This window comes from Cydia strobilella, chromosome 16 (assembly GCF_947568885.1).
Source record: "Cydia strobilella chromosome 16, ilCydStro3.1, whole genome shotgun sequence".
NCBI lineage: Eukaryota > Metazoa > Arthropoda > Insecta > Lepidoptera > Tortricidae > Cydia > Cydia strobilella.
In genome coordinates this window covers 2,102,517-2,120,375 of record NC_086056.1, presented here as the reverse complement: position 1 = coordinate 2,120,375, position 17,859 = coordinate 2,102,517, and the positions used below count along the sequence as shown (strand labels likewise).

Below are 17,859 nucleotides of genomic sequence, written 5' to 3'. Positions count from 1 at the left end.
ATTTGTGTTTACTACTATATTAGTATATATAAAATTATAAACTGAAATACACACACACACACACACACACAACACATTGAAATACATACACTAAAGAAAATAAAACCCGGCTAAGTGCGAGTCGGAGTCGCGCACCGAGGGTTCCATACTTTTTTAGTATTTGTGGTTATAGCGGCAAAAGAAATACATCGTCTGTGAAAAAACAGACGGACAGACGGACAGACGGACAGCGGAGTCTTAGAAATAGGGTCTCGTTTTTGCCCTTTGGGTACGGAACCGTTTTTACCCTTTGGGTACGGAACCGTTTTTACCCTTTGGGTACGGAACCCTAAAAAATGGTGGACTTGGCCACTTTTTCTATAGTGTATGTAATCTATTTTATTAGTTTATAATTATCTAGTTAAGTTTGCGAGCTTTTATTAAAAACTTTCTTTTATTAAATAAATTAAAGGAAGGTTTACAATTTTACATTAAGCCACATAAAACACCTTATTGTGATGAAAAGCACATAATGGTCCAAATTAAGTCCATCGACTATGCATCAGGTAGTAATGGATTTTTAATGGTGGCTCGTTCTGGGCGCACCTCCCCGATTCTTTATTTACTAATAGATAAACTTCAGGGTGCATTAAGGCAAAATGGCCTGGTGCTTAGATTTGCATGTGTACTACGTTATTCATTCAACCTAGTTTTTAATCAATATATTATAGAGGTACCGTAAAATTTGAGGATTGTGGGACTTTTGGGTACTATTTGGTACCAAAGCACATGTTTTTATCCTGTTGCTACACTTACAATATATGGAATCAAAGCATATAGTTTTCGAAATTCCATATATTCTCAAATGAATGGAAAAAATGTAGGACTATTTAGATATTTTACTAGAAAAAAATATTTTTGACGTATTTTTATACTATTTTTTTTTGTCAAGGATAACATTCATTTGAAACAAGTCAAGGTTAGGTTACTTTATATGTTATCCCTAACTTATCTACAGTTGTAGTGTAGTACAGTTGTAGTGCATTATTGTTTTCCATCGTATTTTCTAAGCAACGTTGAAATTTGTCATGCTACGCCAGCCAGGTTACGTGGCGCATGCCCGGTGATAAAAAATACTCATACAAAAAATGAAATAAAAAAGGTGTCATTTTCGGTATGGTACACGATTCAGTAAAAACTGATGAATCTTTAAAGGCTGCTAATGTTTTCACAATTTGTTTGTAAACCCCACTTTAAAATACGCAAAAAAAAATCCAATCTAAAAATTGTCTTCTGCCTGGTCTATCTACATTGCACTAACAGCTAATGGAGTTTAAATGGTCCCATTTTTGCCGCACTTCCTCGATGCATTATTTACTTCTCAAAATAGTTTACTCAGGTGAACCAATAAAAAATAGAAGAAATAGGTACAGAATAGTGAGCAATAAAGATTGTTTTACACTACTGTCTAGGCTAGGAGGCCGCATGTATAAATATATTTTTTTAAACCGGCCAAGTGCGAGTCAGACTCGCGCACGAAGGGTTCCGTACCATTATGCAAACGGCAAAAAAATCACGTTTGTTGTATGGGAGCCCCACTTAAATATTTTTTCTGTTTTTAGTATTTGTTGTTATAGCGATAACAGACATACGTCATCTGTGAAAATTTCAACTGTCTAGTTTCACGGTTCCTGAGATACAGCCTGGTGACAGACAGACGGACAGTGGAGTCTTAGTAATAGGGTCCCGTTTTTACCCTTTGGGTACGGAACCCTAATAATTAAAGATTAGTATACCGAGTGACAACAGCCGTGTCGGACGCGGCACTGTGTAACGTGACATAATGCCCCGAAGTTAGTTTTGTCATATATTTTAATGTATGTCCACTACCCGCGTCTCCCCTAACAGGCCTGCCCGCTGTCACCGCATAAATCGAGTCTCATGAGGGTCGCCCCAGAGATTCAACTATTCTAACGCGAACATCAAGGTTGTCCGCCCGATTCGAACAATGCTTATAAGAAGTCACAGCAGTACGATATTGATCGGAAAAAGTAGCCGTAAACAGGTCATCGTTATAGAGCTAAACGTTTTAATCTATGCAATAGTTAGAACGGAATCCGCCAGTAATCATAACCCTTCATAGATTCTTGGCCAGCCAGCGCGCCTGAAAAGCTCATTGGACGTGAAATATTCAGCCCTAGCGTCTCACGCACACATATACCTATGTATTAAAGATTACTGGAGTAGATAGAGTATTATAACCAGCAGGCTTAGCACGGTAGCATTTTTATCGCCTGTCACCATGCCTGTCACGTTCTAACAAGTGTGTAAGTGTAAGTGACAGGCATAGCGACAGGTGATACAACTGGGGTTCTATCCACGATGACAATCGTACAGTCGCCATCAGATATATCGGAGCGGCCGAGGGACTCAAAAATATCTGAACACGCACCTAGCGCCATGACAATACGGGCGTGTTCAGATATTTGTGAGCACCTCGGCCGCTCCAATATATCTGATGGCGACTGTACATCGACAAACGCCAAACGAAAAGAAAATGCCAAGACAAAATGGAATTTTGATTTTTCACTATAAAGATTCAAAATACAATTGAATGGTCCCTTTTGCCTAGGTGGCTAGAGGATAATAAAAAGGAAGGTTTTTTAACTTTGTGGTTTTGTTGTGTGCCGCTGTACTGGTTTCTATTATACCTATATTCATTCATCACAAAAAAAACTACAGCTACCCCTTACCCCAGCTACGACTGATTTCAAAAATCCACATTGTAATTTATAAGTGTAAGGCCTGAGTGGACGTTTGAGTTGGGCGTGCAGCGGAGCGGAGCGTGCGGCGTGCATTTTAAACAAATGCAAACGTATGCGAGCGGCCTCCGTGCACGCTGCTCAAAACCCTTGGACGCTCGACGTTACGCTGCACGCCCCGCCGAACGCTCCGCTTCGAACGTCAACTCATGCCTTACACTAAGAAGCAATGTATACCCAATTATGTTCGGTTGTATGTTAGATATATCTAGACTAGCGCAGTGCTAAGGTTTGTGCCCAAATAGCGTGGAGTGACCGCATTTCACTTCGCGCCATTTGGACTCAAGGCCATTGAGTCTTGCGAGATCTAATGGAAGGTTATCTGCGACCCTTGCCCTTCACGGTCGTTGACCCTGTAGGGCGTGAGGTAATATCCAAGATTTCCTTTAAATTATTGCACTCCCTAAGTTTTTTTAATCCGAAGTGTCGTATTTCATTCAAATATTCGAAATAAAAGTATAATTACAGGGTCGGCTTGAAGTAAAAGTTGAATGGATTTTTTACGAACCCAAAACCAACAGTAACAAATTTTGAAGTGTGAAATTAATTGCTGCGGTTTAATTGAGCCTATTTATTTAAAGCTGTACACTAAGTACCTAACTTTTTATTTTCATTTGGACATTTTTATGTTTTACGCAGAGCCCCAAGATCTTTATTCGATCCTGGTAGGAGAAAAAAGTGTCTTAACAACGGATTTTTATGCGGTTTTCACCTATCAATAGAATGTAATTCTTGAGGAAGGTTTTAGTCACTAAAATTACATTCTATTGATAGGTGAAAACCGCATCAAAATCCGTTGTGTAGTTTTAAAGATCTAAGCATACATAGGGACAGACAGACAGCGGAAAGCGACTTTGTTTTACTATGTAGCGACTATGTAGTGATGCCAATGCTACCCTTCGCTTCACAAATTTTCAATTTAATAAAATTACTTTCAGAAAGTATTTCCGCCCGCTCCCCAGTCACACGTAAATGTTCACGATATTGGATTCGGCAGACGGATTGACGTCGTGATGCATATTGGCTTTTTACCAGCAAAGACGGGAGAAAGGAATTGAAAGGATGGTCTATGTAGATTTATACAATTCATACGTATGTATGAATGATACGACTTGAGACGAAAGGGGACGAATCGCCCCCAAGCTGCATTTTTCTCTTTAGATATTAACATTATTGAAAATATTTTAACTTAATTTTATGTATTTTAATAATCCAACCCTAAAAATACCGAGAACATTTCATGAGAACTGCAATTTTTGAAATATCTCTTTAGCAAATTGCTACCTCAATGTGTCAAAAAGAGGTCAATAAAGTACTCATTATGCTTTTTTTATTCCCTTCCCCTGTGTTATTAAAATTAGATTCCTCACGTCAACCTGGTCCGAGCACGATTGCAAAGGAGGGTAATTAGTGCAAATTACCGCATTAAGCTGAGATTTCTTTTGCTGCGGTTGACCTAGTCAACCTAGTGGCTCGACCGCTATTTGCTGAGGCCCTGTAAATGTTGATTTAAATTAGGTATTAATAAAAGTAGGAAACAAACCATATTATTATTTTTTTCCTTATTGAACCGATTTAGTTGAAATTTGGTATAGAGATAGTTGAGTCCCGGGGAAGGACATAGGGTAGTTTTTATCCCAGAAGTCTTCCTCTAAGGGGGTGAAAAGGGGGTCGGAAGTTTGTATGGGGAATCGACAAAAAGCAGATTGGATAGTAAGCTACCCAAATTACTAACTCCACGCAGACGAAATCGCGGGCAAAAGCTAGTATTAAATAAACATATTCCATTAAAAATGAGTGGGGGCCATTTTTTCTATTGCGTTCAATCAGACGGACTAAAAACTCTAAAGGCTTGAAAACAATTTTTTTAACTTATTCTAATACAATAACGTACACACTCGAATACACTTTTGGATGTAGTGGTGATGGATATATTTAGAGTGAGCAATCTAAATTGACCTTTCGGGGGTCAAGAGGTCTAAGTGGTCTAACCAATCTGATCTTTCCACAAATTGGTTTATTTTTATTAGAACACGGCAGTGTTGACCTTCAGGTTTGTATGTCTTGATTACCTTCGAATGTTGATTTTAAGGGTCGATACAGATGGACTGCAACCCGACTGCAACTTGTACGGGAACTGCAACCCGACGTTCCAGCACAGATTAATAAATAGTTACTAGTTGCAGTTGGCATGCAGTCGGCGAGTTCCCATACAAATATGTATGTATATTATACCGGTCTTAGGGCTCTAGAATGAACCTTTAGTAGTAGATTGTATTACTAGGGAATAAAACGATCTATTTTAGGCGAGGTGTGCATATAGCTACCCGAGCCGGAATGGCGAGGGTCGATAGGCACAGCGAGGTTAAAATGGGTTTTATTACCGAGTTATACACTCTACTTTTATGTCTTGAGACATGAATTATGTATTCTGATTGGTGATTTTTAATATATCTGTATTCTAATTGGTTAATACCAAATACGAAGTTTCTCTTAATAAGTATTTAATCATTACCAATCATTACCACAGTATACGTACCAATAAAAAACCGATGCCGATGAGTGCTGTGATTGGCTGTTGTGAAGTGTTTTTTAAATCAAAAATATTTATACATATTTTCCCTAGGGACTAAAATACGATTTTTGCCCCGTTTTGCAGGTCTAATATGAAGATGAAGCACTTTTAGAGCATGAGAAATAAAAAAGTATTTTGAATGTTTAAATGTTCTTGTTTAAATTTTTGGTTTTTTCCAAAAAGCACTAAATATCAAACTGATGTTTAAAGACTTACTAATACAATATTTAATACCTATAATTTTACATTTTACAAAAAAATTGCAAAAAATTATTTACTAAAATTACGTTTTTTTGTTACCGTACTGCAGTGGGTTTTTTGGCCTTTCATAACGGTTTCAACAATAAATCTCATTATCGCTACATAGTATAAAACAAAGTTGCTTTCCGCTGTCTGTATGTCCGTCCCTATGTATGCTTAGATCTTTGAAACTACGCAACGGATTTTGATGCGGTTTTTTAATAGATAGAGTGATTCAAGAGGAAGGTTTATATGTATAATTTGTAAAGATTTTGTGTAAATTAGTTGAACTACCCCTGCGAAGCCGGGGCGGGTCGCTAGTTTAAAAAAAAAAGAGTTGGCATTATACAAAAACCGTAGGGTCAACGACCAAAATCGAAACTGACCAATAAAGTACCGGAAGACGGACGTCGTAAATCAGAAAAATGTAAAAAACCGCGTAGTCGGAAATAATGAATAAAATACTAATAAACTGAACTAAGAACTAACTTTTGAACATTACTATCAAAGTAGTGGAAAAAACCAGTTTAACTGTTATCTATAGATCCAAACATATTGTACGTTATCTAGGATCATTTTATACCGGTTCTAATAGTTATTTAATGGTAAGGTTTGACCTGAGCAAAGGTCATTTGATTCAGACGATAATTTTCACCCCCTGCGGCTATAATTCTGTTCTATTGCAATCTAAGGTAATTGTAATATGAAAATCTTTTATTATTTATAAAGTGTTTCGCTGGTTTTGTAGTTTCGAAGCATTTTAATTAAGTTTGTAAATCCATATTTAATATTATACCTAAATGCGAAAGTGTGTCTGTCTGTCTGTCTGTGTGTCTGTTATCTCTTCACGCTTAAACCGCTGAACCGATATAGTTGAAATTTGGTATAGAGATAGTTTGATACCCGAGGAAGGACATAGTATAGTTATTATCCCAGAAATCATCCTTTATGGGGTTGATAAGGGGGGTGGAAGTATGTAAGGGGAATCGATATAAAGCAGATTGAATAAAAAATAAGCTACCCAAATTTATTTACTAACTCCAAGCAGACGAAGTCGCGGGTAAAAACTAGTATTATATATTTCAGTATTTCCTTACATGTTTGAGAAAATCACTATGTATGCCTCGGTGGAAACAGGCGTTTTCTGACTCGGACCTTTTGCCAGGCATCTAGGTACAGAAGAAGTCGAAGGCAAAAATATCGATCCAGACAAATGGCTCAAAAATATGTGAACACGACTTTATTGTCTAAAGTGTAAGAGAGTACACATATTTTTGAAACTTTGGGAATGTATATATATTTATGCCCTTGACTGTACCTCGTCAGAAAATGCCTTTTTTTCTATCCCTCGGCAACAATCCATACTAATATTATAAATGCGAAAGTCTGTCTGTCTGTGTGTTCCCTCTTCACGCTTAAACCGCTGAATCGAGATGAAATTTGGCATAGATATAGGTTGAGTCCCTGAGAAGGACATAGGATAATTTTAATCCCGAAAATCATCCCTTAAGAAAGTAAAAAGCGGAGTGGAATTGAGATAATTAATGAAGTGCCTGCTAATTTGTGTGCATAATATGGTCAAATTGAATGATTGCTATGAGAATTTTTCCAGGCGCTATACTTACTTTAGCTGCTGTTACTAAGTCCACGCAGACGAAGTCGCGGGCAAAAGCTAGTGTACTATAATTTTATACTGGTTCTCCAAAATATAAACTTTATCCACGTGCCGCGCAGCAATTGGAACAGCCGTTTGCAATTAAAATAAAGGCTGACATGCTATTTTAGGTGCTAAGTCAGTGTCATAAAGAAGGAATTACCTGGGCTGAGCCGGCTTTAGCAATAGCTACTACGTGTCTGAGTTCACGTGGAGTGGAGACGGAGACATACGGGTGGGTGTTTTGGGCGGGTACCGGAAACTACACAATTGAGATGATGACACATGTTGAATTTTATAACAAAATAGCAAATTAGTAATTTGTCACAATAATGTAGATATTAGACTGATATTGACCGGGATATAGACCGTGATTACCTTTTGTATTATTTGTGAGCTCCCGATATTTCGACGCAGTTACATGCATCATGTTCACGGGTGACTGAAGATAGCGGGTGGGTGTCAAAGTTGTGTAGACAGCGCTCTGTCTACCCTCATTCTTGCGCGTCGGCTGCGTTCACTTTCAACGTTACCAACGGTCGCATTCACACTTGTTGGTCCGGTCGCGTTCACAATCGTTGGTCTGTCCAAACACTACACTCACGGTGTCACTACGCGTGTTTCGGATATCACTGGTTTTTTACACAAACAAATCGTCGAAATATCGGAAGCTCACAAATAATACAAAAGGTAATCACGGTCTATATCCCGGTCAATATAAGTCTAGTGAAACTAACCGTGAATCATTCAAAACTCTAAATGTAGATATTAAAATAATATATGGAAATAATACAAAAATACAGGACTTGAAAGCTTCAAAATTTAAGTTATTTTTCAATTTCTAAAAAGGAAAAAAGTAAGGGTACCATTCGATTTCTTACATTTTATCCAAAAAAATATTGTATAACAACTATATACATAAACGGAATATTTCGCCGACAATAACGCAATTTTCTTATTTTGTCCATACATTCAAAATGGGCTCTCAGTGAACTTGACGTCACGTTCACTTATCGTTTTGTTAAGAAGCGTTTTGCGAGTGAAGTACGACTGTCGGGCTTTGATTATCATTTCTGACTTTTGTATTGCTTTAATGCAATGGGTCCCATATAAACATTTGATCCTAAAAATAAACCTGATCGATTGATACCATTAATGAAAATTTGACATGGACATGACATCGACTTTGGGTAGTTGACAATAAGAGTTTTGAATGATTCACGGTTAGTTTCAGACTTATATTGAGCGGGATATAGACCGTGATTACCTTTTGTATTGTTTTTGAACTCCCGTTATGCTGCGTCCCCGAGCCGAGCTGCGTCGAAATATAATAACTCCACGGCCGATTCGGCCACGGCGACTGCTATCAACTCCGTTATTGCTGTCTGGTGTGCTCGCAAGTGGCTGACGTAGCCAATTTTGTTTCCAAAAGTTCGCGAGCATTGCGGGCATGTGAGTACACCATTTGAGTAATTATAATGTATTGCCGCAGGTGGTCTGGCCTTTATTTCGTCGCGCTTGGAATCCAGCTCTAAGCGCCGTCGTGATTCGAATTCAGCCACCCGGGCATTTATTGTATCCCGCCATCCCGTTCGTATGGCTGCCTGCTGCCCCCATCGCGAGGGCTCTATACGACACTTTTTCATGTGCCGCTTAAGCACATCTTTGTACCTGAGGAATTGGCCGCCCTGTTTCCGCTTGCCCTCCTCAAGCTCAGAATAAAAGATGCGCTTAGCCACACGCTGGTCGTTCATCCGTGAATATCGGGAGCTCGAAAACAATACAAAAGGTAAAAGCTAGCCATACACGCACGGATTTGCCCGTCGGATCTGCCTGAAAGATGTGTCTGGTTAGTTTAAATCAGTATCTTATCATTTTGATGTCAAATGTACGTTCGAATTGGCCTCCTGTATGTTTCCATTGACTCCCACACCCCACACCCGCCTACACATGACGTAAATATTGTGTAGTACAACATTTTACGGTTTCAGAGATACAACCCGACTTTCAGGCCAATTTGAACGTATACTGACATCAGAATGATATCTAAATGATGTCATTCAGTTATCGTGCATTTCGCTCGTACTGTTCGTACATGTATTGGCGCAAGCGAAACGCATGATAACTAAATGACATTCAATCTCATGTCAGTGTTCGTTCGAAGTTGCTTGTTTGAGGCCAATTCAATTTTCATTTTCATTTTTAAGTCGAACACTTAAGAAAAAAGAAAATAACCCTTCTTATTCTTCCTCGCGTCATTTTTTTGTCGATTTTATTTTTTGTCAGATATTGATAAAAAATTGTAGGTTTGAAAAACTCCTTAGTCTGGTCGGAATAAACTAGAAATCCTTTGGGACAAAAATTGTATAAAAATTCCCGTTGAGTTACGGAAAATTCCGTACGTTTTCCGTTACTCAGTGGAAGATTTTGTAGCACATACAGTGAAATTAACACACATTGCTGGACCCGTGTGTAATTTTTATGTTTTTAATGTGTAAATAATTTTATTTTTGTTTTTGTTTTTGCTATTATTTTTATATTCCCTTTTTTATACATCTTTTTTCTTTCATTGTATTGTCCTGTGTATGTGTGCTTTATGGAATAAATGTCTTTCTTTCTTTCTTCCTTTCTTAAATTGCCCTTATATTGTACAGAATCTATCTATCCACCAATTTTCATCAAAATCTTCGAAAAATGAAAAAAACGACAAAACAAAAAATGGTCCAGATGTCAATACGTAACTTTAAATTAGTTTTGTTTTAAACAGAACGTCTGCAAACGATGCCACAAAGCTTAGAAATATATTAAATGTGGAAAAATTCACGGTTTCGGGCGGGGATCGAACTGACGACGCCCATCGCTCTGCCAACTGAGCTACCGAGACTTCACTAAAGGACAGCGACTATTCAGAATCAGAATCAGAAAAACATTTATTGCCACAAAAAAAATACCTTAAGAACTAAGTACAAATATAAATCTTAAATACCAAAAATAGGTACAATTTAATTAGAAAATTAAAACATTTAATATTAAAGATTGGGCAATGGGCTCCAATCTCAGCATATGCGAAGCACTCCAAGTAGAGGGCCTGGCGCTGGTTTTCAGATTGGACCCTTGAGATCGGTCGGTCGCAGGTTAACAAATTACAGTGCTTGGCTTGGCTTAACAATTCGTAATAATAAATAAAAAAGAAGTAAGTAAGTAAGAAATAAACAAATTAGAAGTAAAACAAAATAAATAAACCAACATAAATCGGACCAATATAAAAAAAATTAAAAAAATAAAAACTTGTGTGCTCATGGACGTGCGTGTGTGTGTGTGTATGTGTGTGTGAGTGTGTGAGTGTGTGTGAGTGTGTGTGTGTGTGTGTGTGTGTGTGTGTGTGTGTGTGTGTGTGTGTGTGTGTGTGTGTGTGTGTGTGTGTGTGTGTGTGTGTGTGTGTGTGTGTGTGTGTTTGCAACATAGCCTTCCCAGGTAGCAGTGACGTCAGCGACGTCATAATGACGTAACAATGACGTGATTACGACGTTATAAAGACGTCGCTGACGTCATAATGACGTGTAAATGCTACCTGGGTTAGGAGCCTAGTGACATCTACCGTAAGAGTATTACTTCTTAAACGGCTACCGGAGTTCCAAGTCTGGAAATTCACCGGTAACGATGCGGTTCTGGAAGTTTTTAGAGTGGACAAAACTGGTAATTAGGTCGTCACTCTTTATTATAATGCGTGCTTTAAATTTTTCTGATGACGTGTGTCGAGGTTTTCCCGAGGGTCTACAGTATGGGGTTCTTCAAAAAATAGTGTACAGGTTTCTAAAAGGTCGGCAACGCGCATGTAACAACTCAGTTACAGGCGTCAATAGGCTACGGTGACTGCTTACTATCAGGCGGACCGTATGCTTGTTTGCCACCGTTGTGGTATAAAAAAACGTGTACAAATTTTCATTGTGACTCCGATTCAGATTTACCGACTTGTTACGGTTTAGGTTATTTTGATACGACCTATAAAGATAAAGATCGCTCACGCTTATTAGAATAGAATAGAATAGAATAGAATAGAAATAATTTATTCGTTAGCACACACAAATATAAAATTATACAAAACAGAGAAACATAAAAAAGAAAAAGTGCCACGAAATGGTCTCACCTCAGCATGTTGCTGGCGACTTCCAGCGCTGATCTTCCGGTGAGACCATCCGGTCCATATTAGTGCATGCGAAATGAAATGAAAGTGCGGGAGCACCGGTCGCGTAAGCTAACGCTGCGTCTACGCAAGCGAACAACTCGCGAACGCGGCGTACCACGGCGGGCTCACGGCGTTCGCATTCGCAACGAGATCGCCCACGTAGGTCACGCGCACCGTCCGTGCGGATCGCTCCGCACGGCCAAATTGTATGAGAAAGCCCGAACCACTCAAAAACGCTCCCTGAACTATTTACATATTGGTCCGGTGCGGAACAATCCGCACGGACGGTCCGCGTGACACTAATAAAGGGGGCCACTGACTATCAGTTCGCCGGACGATACAGGCCTGTCAGTTAGAACAAAAATTTGACAGTTCCGAACAACTGACAGGCCGATATCGTCCGGCGGACTGATTGTCAGTGGGCCCCTTAAAATCCGCTTATAGGTATCAATGGATTGATTCACCCCGCGCCGCATCGCTTCGCTTCGCGTTCGCTTGTTGTTTCGCCTACTGCGTAAATGTTTTAAGCTAAGATTTTCTGGAAACAAGTAACAACTGAAAAACAAATGTACCTACAAGAATTGTTGTTGTTTGTTCGTCGGAACAGGGGGAAGGAAGGATAATGTATTCTGCGAGTTGGGAGTTCTGTTTAAAATTACATGACCTAAGGCTTAATTTAGGTACACTAAGATTATTATCTTACTTGGTATGAAAATATTTAGATGTGAATGTGTTGGTATTGAAAATTTGTTCATCAGTTAATTAGTAGTTTTCTTACCCTAAATATTGTTAGTCGAAAAAATCTGTATTTGAAAAACCCAAAAATAGTAGATTCTGTCACAAGGGAGCAAAATGACATATTTACGGCGAGTGCGTACCTATATTGGATCCTGAGCGTAGTGAGGGGTTCGAGTGTTAACGCCCAAGGTGAAACTAATTTTGCTACCATAGCAATACCAACTTTGACACATAGTGCTTTAGCTGAGGAAATTATTATGTTCCAAAATATTATTTAACTAAAAAAAAAAATAGTATGCCACAAAGAAAAACATCGTGTCCTCCTAGAGCAGAAAAGTGCCACTTTGATCCTTCTTATTATTAACTACTTACCACCCTTTCTTTCTTACAATACAGCCCTGAGAAAATACCGTCGCATGAAACTCGGCGGGACTCATTTTTTTAACAATAAATACATACGTATAATCTTTAAATATTAGAAAGCTGTTATGAAAATTTCCGCACATACTGGCCCGTTAAGGATGACTCACGTTAGACCGGGCCGTGACCGGGCCGGAGCTTCCGGCGCTTACTTTTCTATGACATGACAGGTGATCACGTGATGCTTTCCATAGAAAACGAAGCGCCGGCAGCTCCGGCCCGGTCACGGCCCGGTCTAACGTGAGTCATCCTTTATTGTTCTTAAGTGTGTAAACTACTATTTTTTTATTTCATTATAATTCTGCTTCAGCGTGAACCTAGCCTTACTGCGATCCTCTTCCCCACGCAGACAGCCGTCAAACAGTCAGATAAAGTGGCCATTACATTCAGCCTATTCAAGTTTTCATATAAATGAGGAAATATATACTATTTAATCTATTTGGGGCATTTGTTATGAAACGGGAACTTATTGTCGATGGCGCTTACGCAGCACAGCGTCGCGCGGCATTGTATTTATATCGGAGCATCATTAATAATGGCGCAAGCGCCATCGACGATAAGGTCCCTTTTTATATAAAATACCACATTTATGATATTTTATTTTGTAACTAGCGACACGCCCCGGCTTCGCACGGGTTACACAGAACCTTAAAAAATTACACCAAAACCTTCCTCAAGAATCACTATTGATAGGTGAAAATTGTATGAAAATCCGTTCAGTAGTTTGTGAGTTTATCGCGAACATACATACACACAGACAGACGCAGACGCGGCTGGGGACTTTCTTTTATAAGGTATATGTACCTACTGTATGTAGTGACGTACTAAGGAGGAAAACTGATAAGTTAATGTAGGCAGGAGGGTTGAAGTAAATGACACATTATACATTTTCCGTTTCCAATATGAAAGTTTCCTTCTACAATTAGAGTTTTGAATGATTCACGGTTAGTTTCACTAGACTTACATTGACCGGGATATAGACCGTGATTACCTTTTGTATTATCACTGGTTTTTTTTGTTTGTGTAAAAAACTAGTGATATCGAATCAAACACGCGTAGTGACACTTATTTATTTTAGTCGTATGGCATATTACAATTCATGGTCGCTTTACAGATTTACAAATTAATAGTTAGGTTATTCACCCAATGGGCTGCGTTGTCGCTTAGCTTAAGTAAGTCCAGAGGATCTCCTGTGTACTTCCTTTTTGGGCACTCGCGGACTATGTGGTAAATGGACTGTACAGGTGCCAGGCTGTGCAGGTAGTGACACTGTGAGTGTAGTATGCTTGGACAGACCAACGAGTGTGAACGCGACCAGACCAACAAGTATGAATGCGACCGATGGTAACGTTGAAAGCGAACGCAGCCGACGCGCAAGAATGAGGGTAGACCGACCGCGGTCTACACAACTTTGACACCCACTTGCTATCTTCAGTCACCGGTGAACATAATACATGTAACTGCGTCGAAATATCGGGAGCTCATTAATAATACAAAAGGTAATCACGGTATATTTCCTTCTACATACAAAATTTCCCGGAAATTTCTATGATTTTTCCTGCACATCTATGAGTTTTCTTTAAATACCACGTCGGTGGCAAACAAGCATACGGCCCGCCTGATTGTAAGTAATCACCGTAGCCTATGGACATCTGCAACTACGGGTTGCCTGTGTTACAAGCGCGTTGCCGACCCTAGTTTGTGTACTTGTTTTTAAGTTGGCCATTGAACTTGGTATCGATCGAACCCTAATAATGTCAAACTATAATTGTAATAATGTCAACATATAATATGTTAACGGATTATATCGCGTATAATGAAATTAAAATACATCCCAACATTTCGAACCCTTTACAGCGTTCGTGGTCAACGGGAGTCTTAGGAAAAATAATTCAATATTACAATGTGCAAAATTACTCACAAAAATAATTAAAATATAGACCACAAAATAACAAATATTATAGTTACATTTATAGTTTTTGCAAAAGATCCAATTCTAAAACAAATGCAAGTCCAAAGATCACAAAGAAATACCTAAAATACATTTTCATTATAAATGCGTTTTTATACATTATGTTAGGTATCTACTTAAGGCAAGAAAAATAATTATGATGTCTCAAAGTAATTTAGCGCCCCCCATAAAGTATGACAAATGTACCTATGTAATATCCTAATTTATTTTAATGTACCTAATTTGTTATGCCAAAAAGTTATAAAAACGTCTAAGTAATTTCTGAAGCGATATACGTATTACCTTTTTTGCCTACAAGGGTCTATTTATTGCTCTGAAAAATTTAATTGACTTTTTTAATTGAATAATTGAAAAAAAAAAATAGTTACAAAAGGGGCTTTTATGCATACGGGGAATATTTTAGGCTGCGTACTTTATTTTTCACTTATTAACCGTTTTTGCGATCTAGTTTGTTAAACATTAGTGTAAAAATCTGTATGTTTCAACCCTAGCAAGTAGATCCGATGAATGACGCGACATGTGTCAATTTAAAATGTAAACAACTTTGTAGGGTTGTCACTAGGTGGCGTAACGCGCTTAGATAAAGTGCGGAACGAGTACGTACGAGGATCCTTCAAGGTGGCACCTGTAACCGAAAAACTCAGAGAGGGCAGACTCCGATGGTACGGTCATGTGATGAGACGGGACGACAACTATTCCGTAAAAACCGTGCTTAATATCACCACCAAGCAAAGAGCATCGGGTAGACCTCCGGCTTCCTGGTGGTCCACTGTCAAAAGAAACCTGAAGACGCAAAACATCCCACCACTGACAACACGGGACAGATTGTCCTGGCGCAGATGCACAAGAAGGCCCGACCCCAAATGAAGTTGGGAAAAGGGCAGGATGATGATGATGATGTTCTCAAGTAAAAGTAACACTGTAACATCCTATGTATACCCTATCTTTCGCAAATAAATGACTTATGAGTTATGAAAGGAACCACATTGTCGCTTACCACAAGGACGCTCTGACAGGTTACTCGCAAATTTCACCCTTTGGTAAGCGACAATATGGTACCTTTCACTTAAAAACGACTCAATATTGCTCCAGTTACAGAGCCCGGTATTTAAAATTAAAATCAAACCAGCTAAGACTCCACAAAACCACAACTCGCACCAGGGCTATAATCGCGTAAATCGAAGTTCGTCAATTGCGGGCATTTTTCTCTCACTCTAATTACGTCTTAATGAGAGTAAAAGAGAAAGATCCCCGCAATTTGCGAAATTCGTTTTTCGCGGTAGGCCGCCAGATTTGTCAGATCCCGTATTATGAAAAAAAAAAACCTTCCATAGCAAACAAAACCGCTAATTATCCTTAGGCAGCTTTTCAACGGAGAAGCGTTTCCGACTCTAACGGTTGGAGCTAGGGTGCATATTGGCTTGTCAAGGACGTGTAATTAGTTTTTTAAAGGCATCAGTAACACGATTTAGCGGCGATCGTGCCATGAGTTATTCAGAAGGGTTAACGTACGTGGGTATTAAAATGAGTAGGGGAGACCGAGTTAGGTTAACATAAAGATAAGTTGACAGCGTCCATATCTCGCAAACTATAGACGCTAGAAGTATAACTCCCAAGAAAAAACTAGTCCATTTTCCATGTTCAAATCCCATTTTTCATTATTATTTTTTTGCATTTTGGTTAGCAATTGAAAGCTTATTGAAACATACGTGTATTTCATAATGTTTCAGTCACTAACAGCTAGCTTACTCGACAAAAATATTGATTAATGTAGCATATTTTTATTTTTAAAATTATAATCAGCTAAAAGGCGAAATTGAAAACCAAAATCCTAAATTTATTTATTTATTTATTGTTATAATTCATAATTTATAGATGCGTGTCAACTTACCTCTTACCTGTTTCAAGTTACCTCGTTATTAGAAGAGATAAAATCACGTTTCAACCAAGGAGTAGGAGTTGAAACAGACTGGATTGACGCAAAAAACAATTGTTTTTAAATATAAGTACACTATGCTATTTATTTTATCAATTCACTTCAATTTAATTTATTTATTTATAAAATAATAATTTTACACGTCACATTTTCAAATTTAATTTTATTATAGGTGGTAAAACGTTATGAAATTTAAAATTTCGTAAATCTAGCTTCTAATACAACAGTTATGTCCGAAAAAGTAAAGTTTCAACTCTCCTTGGTCTCCCCTATATCATGGTACCGGTATTCTCGTAGTACGAGTACCTACCTACTCGTAACTATTAGTTTACAATTTATTTTAGGTGGATGGTAAGGATTTTTTGGAGAATAAAGACGTGATTCACAAATTTATTTAGTTTCTTTAGTTAATTCGAAATTCCATCTATTGGTCACTTGGTGGTATAATGGTGCTACTTTGCTCCAATATTTGTTTCACTTTAAGGAAACTTTGAATATTTTTTATCTATTCATTATTAAATATTCAGACGAATTGATATTAAGCAAAACATTTTATCCAACATATTTTATCGGAAAATCGACTTCATAAAATATTGTTGTATATATCTGAAGCAATGAATAGGAGCAAAAATACCTATTGTCTGGGTTATTTTAGCTCCTACCTTTAGTTTACTTAAGGGCGAATAGTTACCCCATTGTGCTCCATTATTATTAATAGGTCGTTCCAAAAAAGAAAGATTGTTTTATGACTAACGTAGCAATTCCAAAATGGCTCCACAGAAAACCAGCGCCGTTGACCACGCTACTCGTGCCAGCCGCATTGCTGAGTGGAGACCATCGGCTTCACATCTCTATTTCTACTGTTTTGTTTATCTTTGTCTTGTATTTGCTATATATGTGTTGTATTGATGTGTTGTCTGAATAAATGATATCTATTATATTCTATTCAATTCAAAATATATATTCCATTTCGTTTATCTGAGTGTATAAATAATAACATAGAAATATAATATTCCAATACAGTATTTGTAAGCATATTTACCCAGCGGGGAGCAAAGTAGCACCAATTTACGGTACGCCTAGCAACAACGTTTAAATCATCCCTTTGTTTTCAAAGTCACATCTCTCAACGACCTTGTAACTAATTATTGTTATAAATAAAGTTACAAACAGAGTTTCTTCACAGAAGGCATCAGTGAGATTTCTTGTTTGAGTTAGCGAGGGACGGCAAAACAACTTAATTTGCCGGCTCGGTTGAAAAAAGGTCTTAAATTGCTTACTGAAACGGTACATCGAGAACTCGTTTAACTAAGTATACCTAGTATTTACCTACATGG

The 17,859-nt window shown here is 38.1% G+C and overlaps 1 protein-coding gene across 1 annotated transcript in view; it reads left to right on the top strand.

Moving 5' to 3' along the window:
• The window catches only part of LOC134748368 (neurexin 1), a 211,810-nt gene that overhangs the window by 92,613 nt on the left and 101,338 nt on the right, over window positions 1-17,859 (top strand). The window lies entirely within an intron of this gene.